This window comes from Malaclemys terrapin, chromosome 13, assembly GCF_027887155.1.
Source record: "Malaclemys terrapin pileata isolate rMalTer1 chromosome 13, rMalTer1.hap1, whole genome shotgun sequence".
Lineage (NCBI taxonomy): Eukaryota > Metazoa > Chordata > Testudines > Emydidae > Malaclemys > Malaclemys terrapin.
The window spans coordinates 9,782,294-9,789,111 of NC_071517.1; positions in this window are offsets into that span (position 1 = coordinate 9,782,294).

Sequence of the window (6,818 nt, forward strand, 5' to 3'; positions counted from 1 at the left end):
GTGTGTGTGTGTGGGGGGGGGGGGATTCTCCCAGGGGGAGAACAGTGTGCAGTGGAAAGTTTGGTTTTTGCCTTAAGGTCTACCCCGTGGGGGTGCTCTTGCTCTCAGCTCAAAGAAGGGTGTCTCACGCTTGAAGGTGGTGAGGTTTGTGGTGGTCCTTGATTCCTGGGGGAGTTTGTTCCACCTTTCAGTTACATTGTTTGTTTGTTTTTAAAAGACAAAGCATGTAAAAGAAATCAGACTGGTGTACGTGAGAGTAGAGCCTGAGCCACTGTGCTACCTTAAGCAAGATACCTTTCTCTTCTGGCTGGTAGTAAGATGCCTAGATTCTCCTATGTCCAAGTGCACTGCTCTGTCCCCAACGTGCTAGGTATTAGTTTGTAACTTCTGTTCTGGGCAGTATGTTGCCTTTATTTTTATGAAGGTTCCTGGGGAAAAGGGACTCTAAAATGCTGTCCTCACTTGTGCATGCAGTGTCCATGTGGTTATATGCCTGACTAAAAGGCCAGGATTTGGCCAATGCTTCAAAAGGGAGACAAATACATATTTTGAACCTTCCTGAATAAAGTCTGCAACATTGGACCTATAGGCCATAGAAGAAAGTGAAGAGTATTGTGAAGTGATCATTATCCATGTGCATGTAATTTTGGGGGTGGGAGGACACATAGCTATTATTAAATTCTAGGGCCGGATTCGGATCTCACTAATGCTGGTTTCACTCCACTGATTTCAATAAAGTTATTCCAGATTTACACTAATGCAAATGAGGACAGATCAGATTGCAAACAATAGCCTGTGGAAGTGTGGATGGAAACACTTATCAAACAGTCAGTTTCCAAATGTTTGTTTCCCTCCTCATAAGAAATAATTTTAGCCTTTCTACAACGTGCAGTGTTTACTTCTTCCTCTCTCGCTCTCCTTCCTCTCCCCCTTTCAATTGAGTGGCTGCAACTTCTCAAATAATCAATATGTCAGTTAAAAACATGTCCCGGTGTGGCCATTGTACCACTCCTATTCAAAGGCCATGTCATTTAGACTTTCATTGGCAGCTATTTTGTCCCATTAAAAAGTTCAAGACAGCAATTTGTGAATCTTGCTCAGCCAAGTAGAACTGTGAAAAAAGGAGTTATTTTAAGTCAATTAATTGTGGTCTATCGGAGCCCTCTTCATTCACGTTTTTTTCAAGCCTTGTCACTGGCTCACATCTGTCAGCCCTCTGTTTCCCAGGCTGCTATCGGATGCCGTTACATTGTAAATAATGGGTTTATTCAGGCCCTTTATTGGACTTTGTGTGGTAGACACATTTGTATATCATTTTACGGTGTAACAATTCCATTTACATAAAATATAGGCAATTATGGGAGCGAGGCCAAAGCATTGGGGGAGGGAGGGAGCAGCCACCATTCAAATAATAAAAGCTAATTGAAAAGAGGCAGATAATTTAGGTGAAAATGCCAACGTGAGCGATTCTTGATCCCAAAATGATTCAACAGAACTTTAGGCAAGAGACTTGGTTGGTGGTGTGTGCATACACTAAACACTTGACATTTTCCCATTCATTAAAAGAGTTTGTATTTTTCAATGAGTTATTGTCACATACATCATTTCAAAAATCAAATGGTTTTAATGAAGGGCGAGAGAGAGATCATCCACAAAGTACAGCCATCTTTCAGCATTTGGGTGTAACTAGCTTGGTGGCATTACCTTTCCCAGGCTTAACCCTGCAAACCCAGACTTGTCCTTGTGATTGCAGTGGGACTACATGCATAAAGCCCTGTATGTGGAAGGTGAAAACAGAAAACTTTTGCTAGATTATCCTGACTGCATTGAATAGACTGAAAATGACTAGAAGAGGTTGCAGATTTTTGGGTGGCATGGTACAGTTCCTGCAAAATATCCTTCCTTCTTCCTGTAACCTTGTGATAATAATTCACTGTCACATGATCCTGATATACAGGCATCTTAGCTGTCCTTAATCTAGAAATTCTAGTTAGATGGAGGGTATGTAACTCCTTGTTATATAACAGAGGGGTGCCATACTGATGTTGCTTGTGGCCTATCAAAAGATTTTTCCAAGTTTTACTTGCTTTGGTGATAAGGGGAACTGCTTGCTGAAGTGTCAATGGTATGATGTGCTGATAGCATAGCATAGGTGTCCCTACAGGATACAATTGATTCCATTTTAAAGTCTTGTTCCTACTCTGTGTAGGGTGCATTAATCTGAAGTATGTGGTGGCTTTTTTTTTTTTATACAGAGGCACAGAATTAATAAATTTCTCTTATCTACTTTGATACCAAGGTCGTCACTATAGTATTTTAAGTGCATTTTTCCCTAAAAAGTTTTGAATGGTCTGATTCAGCTCCCTTGTACTCAGTGGAAGTTTCGACATTGACTTCAGTGGAATGAGAATTGGGGTGGGGGGAGAGGGTGAAATAAAAATACTTATTAAACCGTCGTTGTCTTCTGAGTTTGAATGTGCCAAAGTCTCAGCCCAGAATGAACTTGTATGAGCAGATTTTAAAACCCAGCACCTAAGAGTTCGGAATGAAAATGCTGAGAGCGTGTTAATGAGAAGTAATTATTATAGTAGAAGCATTTTAGCTCTTCTAGACCTCACTTGGGGTGAGATGAAGATCCTGAATTTGACAAATTCTGCAAGGTTTGTAGCCTTGTCACATTTCGCCCCATTCAGCTGTAGCACTTGAAAATGCTGCGTTGAGGTGGGGAAAGTGATGCACGGAGAAGTCAAGGGCCAGATTTTAAAGGGACCTACCTCCCACTGATTAACTTGAGTCACTGGTAGAGCTAAGAATAAAATTCAGGTCTCCGAACTCTTTGCCTTGGGCTCTATCCATTGTACCATACTGCCTTTTCACTGGTGGCATTAAACAGCCAGAAAATGATAGATATCAAAGGTACTAAATGGGCATCTCTTGAAGTATCCGGGTGTTACAGTTACTATGCCAATAGTGCTGTTCTCTTTTCCCTCTAGCTGAGAGACACATTGACAACCTTGAGCTGCGGTCTAAAAAGTACCAGAGCTGATTAAGTGGTTTGATTCTAAAAGAAAAATTTGGAAGTGTAGAAAGTGGGAGTTAGGAAATGAGTAAACCTGTATTCATGTAACTGATCACAATCCCCTGCAACTGAAATGTTAAAAATCGACTGTGTTTTGAAACGGTGCGTGAAAAGGTCTGGCTGGCATTAGAAAAAGATCCCCTGCTCTCTGAAGGGGCCAAATTTCACCCTGGTGTAAGCAGGCACAAATCCAGTGAGGTCAACAAGCTAATCTTGGCCCTGCAGTCTGTTGATGAGCTTGTTACTGGATGGTGTTGGTCCAGTCATTCAAAAACTCATTACAGAGTCTTAAGGCTGGTTTTCTCTTTAATGAATCGAAGGAAATGTTCTGTCCCTCTTTTGATTCTGAATCTACAGAGCAGGTTCAAGTCCTGGGAAGAACAAATGTTTAACTGCATAAAGAACATTGCTGCTTTATGAAATGTTACGGATCAGACAGTTTATAGAGCCAGCTTCACTCCTTTCTTGGCACAGTTTAAAAGACTGATTTGCAACTGTGGGGAGGAAAATGCAGAACATACTTTCTGTGAGTAAACAAAATCCACTGGTTTAAATGTAGCAACAGTAAAGAAAAAGTCTTGCTTTGCTTTTACAGGCCGGGATGAGAAGAATTATATTGAATCGGCACTAGGGCACAAGGCCCTAATTTGCTAATGTGACTGATGATTTTGGGTGTTTCAGTTTTTGAGTGTCTGACTGTGACTGGAGAGGTCTTAAATCCTCTGAAAATCGGGTCCTTAAATGTGTTGGAAGGTGAGTGCACAAAATCATGAATCACTCTTGAAACTATAGGCCCGACTGACTGGTTTACCTCTTCCCCGTGTGAACGTTACCCACACAATGGGGTGCATCAGGGTAGCCTGAAATCTGCAAACTGATTTTTTTTTTTTTTTTTTTCTTTCAGTGGGAGGAGAATTTGCTGTCTGAAAATGGGAGGAGCTGTTCTCCATGGAGGACTCAGTCTCTGAATTTGGGGAGAGCTTTACTTGCAGGCAATGGGTCTAATTCACCTGGATAACGAGGGAGGGTAAAATGCTACTCATATGGATTCAATAGTATGTTACTTGTACTGCACAAGTGTAAATGACTACACAAAGGGCAAGAAGGTGTCCCAAACCAGTGCGATCTATCCTGAGGGACTGATGGGGGGGGGGGGGAGGGGGGAAGGCAGCCACTGACCATTCATGTGCCATGATCTTCCTGTCCTGGGGTGGATGAGGAAAAAGGCCACCTCTGCGCCCCCTGCCAACTATTTGGCGTATCACCCGTGCCCGGTAGCACTTGCTGCCTTTTGTTTGCCCCTTATTTTACTGCTACGCTTAATTCTAAGGGCCCAGTTCTTCAAGATGCGGTGTGCCTCAGCCACCCATAGAAATCAATGGGGTGCGCATCGCCTCACAGGATCGGGCCCTATCAGGGGAAGAACACAAGCTCACATACTATAATATTGTTTCAAAGGAACAGATATAAAGCTACCACTGCCTGATCTTATGTGGCTGCTTGGGCCTCGGACCTTTATGAACATTCTAGACTTTTGAAACAAACTTGTACCCGCTTTGTTTACAGGTGTGGGGGATTTTTTTTTTTTTTTTTTTAAAGCTGCTGCATGCTTTCCTTTATGGAAAAGTCCTGTAGAATGTAATGGAAAACACCTTTCCGAGAGACTTTTTTTTAATCTTGGAGACTTGCATGGAGCGCGATGCCCTTTCTGTGCCATTCTAGAGGCTGGATCAACACACTCACAGAAAGGAGAGAGGTGGCTTTTGAATAATTTCTGTAAGACTTATTGCTTATTTCCCTATTAGGACTTTTCAGCAAGGGTTTCAGTATACCTGCTATTTGGGGAATTTGCAGAGGAATAGATTTTGCATGGACGGTCTTTCCATTGCCAGCTTCTTACAGCTGGCCTTGAATCTATGTATTAAGCATGACTTCTGGCCAGCTCTTCACCTATGATGTTATATAGCTCTCTGGTTCTTGACCTACCTTGCGTTCTTTCATTTTTCATTGCTTGTCTGTGTCAAGTGCATTATGGCTTTGACACACAATTAGTCTCTGTTTCGTCTTTTCCAAATAGAGGATACGAATGCCTTGTGGATGAACTGGGTTGCATTGAATGACCGACATAATGAAGTTGTGGGCATTACAAACTGCTTGCATAATTTGCTTTGTCTAGGTCTGTACAACCTCTTACTGTGGAGATGACTATAAGAGGCACATAAATGCGTTCACGGGCTCCTATTATGCATGGGGTAATCCAGCTAAGGCCGGGAAGTCTTCCTGTTACCTTTTAGTCTAGTATAGCTTCAGAACAGATGCTATGATTCAGTATGACCCTTCAGAAACTGGGTCAGGTATGAAGTTAGGGAAAGAAACCGTCTCTGCCATGCTCTTTAGAAACAAGGTGCCAAAATCCAAATGTCCTGACCTGATCACAACCACTTGTACTTATTTACTTGAACAATGACTGTCTACCTTGTCATGCCAATGAAATTGAATGTACGTGGTCTGACTTCTTATTGTAGTGGTTTTATTTAACTGCCCTTTTATCCAAAGTGAAGTATTGGGGTTATCATCCATCTGTTACACATGAAGCCTCATCAAAAGCTGATCTTGCACCTGCTTATACCAGGGCCAAGCGTTTCAACAGCAAGTATTGATTTCAAGTTTACTACACCAGGACTATTCTGGGTGCTGGCCGAGGCATCGCTCATTACAATGGATACAGGATCACTTAGCAACTGTATGGGCAGTTAACACTTCTGGCTGCGAGGCTCCCTCTTTTCTAAGTTCTTTGTCTTGGAGAATCGTTGCTTTAGCACCTGGCTCTAATTGTTATTAGAGCTGGTCCAAACAAGGTAAAGTTTATAAAAAAATTAGAAAATTTCAAACTAACTTGGCATTCTGCATGTTTCGTTTCTGGTGTGAAATTTTTCAGTGTTTATATCCCCTCCCCTTTCTTCCCCCCCCTTTTGCCACAGAAAGAGGAATGGGGTAGGGGGGGAAGGAAAAACCCACCCTCATTTTTATTTTTTTGCAGGGAAGATTTTTTTTTTTATGAAAATATTGGGAACATTTTCAGTTTCCCAAAAAGACCATTTTTTTTTTTTTTTCAAACAACAAATTAATTTGAAAAATGTCAACCAAGTCTACTTGTTCCTTTGGCTAGTTTTGACTTTAGAACTCTCGTAATGCAGTGAAATGGGTGTCGAGTGTAGCACGGCTGGAATAGGAACACAGTCAACGTGCACACTCTCTCGTGGTGTTCATTATTCTGTTAGCCTGTGGGTGGTTCAGGTTGCTAAATTCGAGATTGGTGAGGCACTGCACAACACCATTCCTTAGCTAGGATGGGTAAGGAATGGTGTCCCTAGCCTCCGTTTGTCAGAGGGTGGAGTTGGATGGCAGGAGAGAGATCACTTGATCATTGCCTGTTAGGTTCGCTCCCTCTGGGGCACCTGGCATTGACCATTGTTGGTTGACAGGATACTGGGCTGGATGGACCTTTTGGTCTGACCCAGTACGGCCATTCTTCTTCTTCTGTTCTTAACTACATATTATATATCTGATATGCATGCGTTTATATGTACATAACTTGTACCCAGATTAATTTCATAGTGGACCATTTGTATTTAAATCTAACACTCAGTAAAACATCATGTAGCTACGACAAGTTCTTCTGAAAGACTAAGTTACTAAAGGAGTGTCGATGGATCATTAAGCTTTTGAAAACAAAATA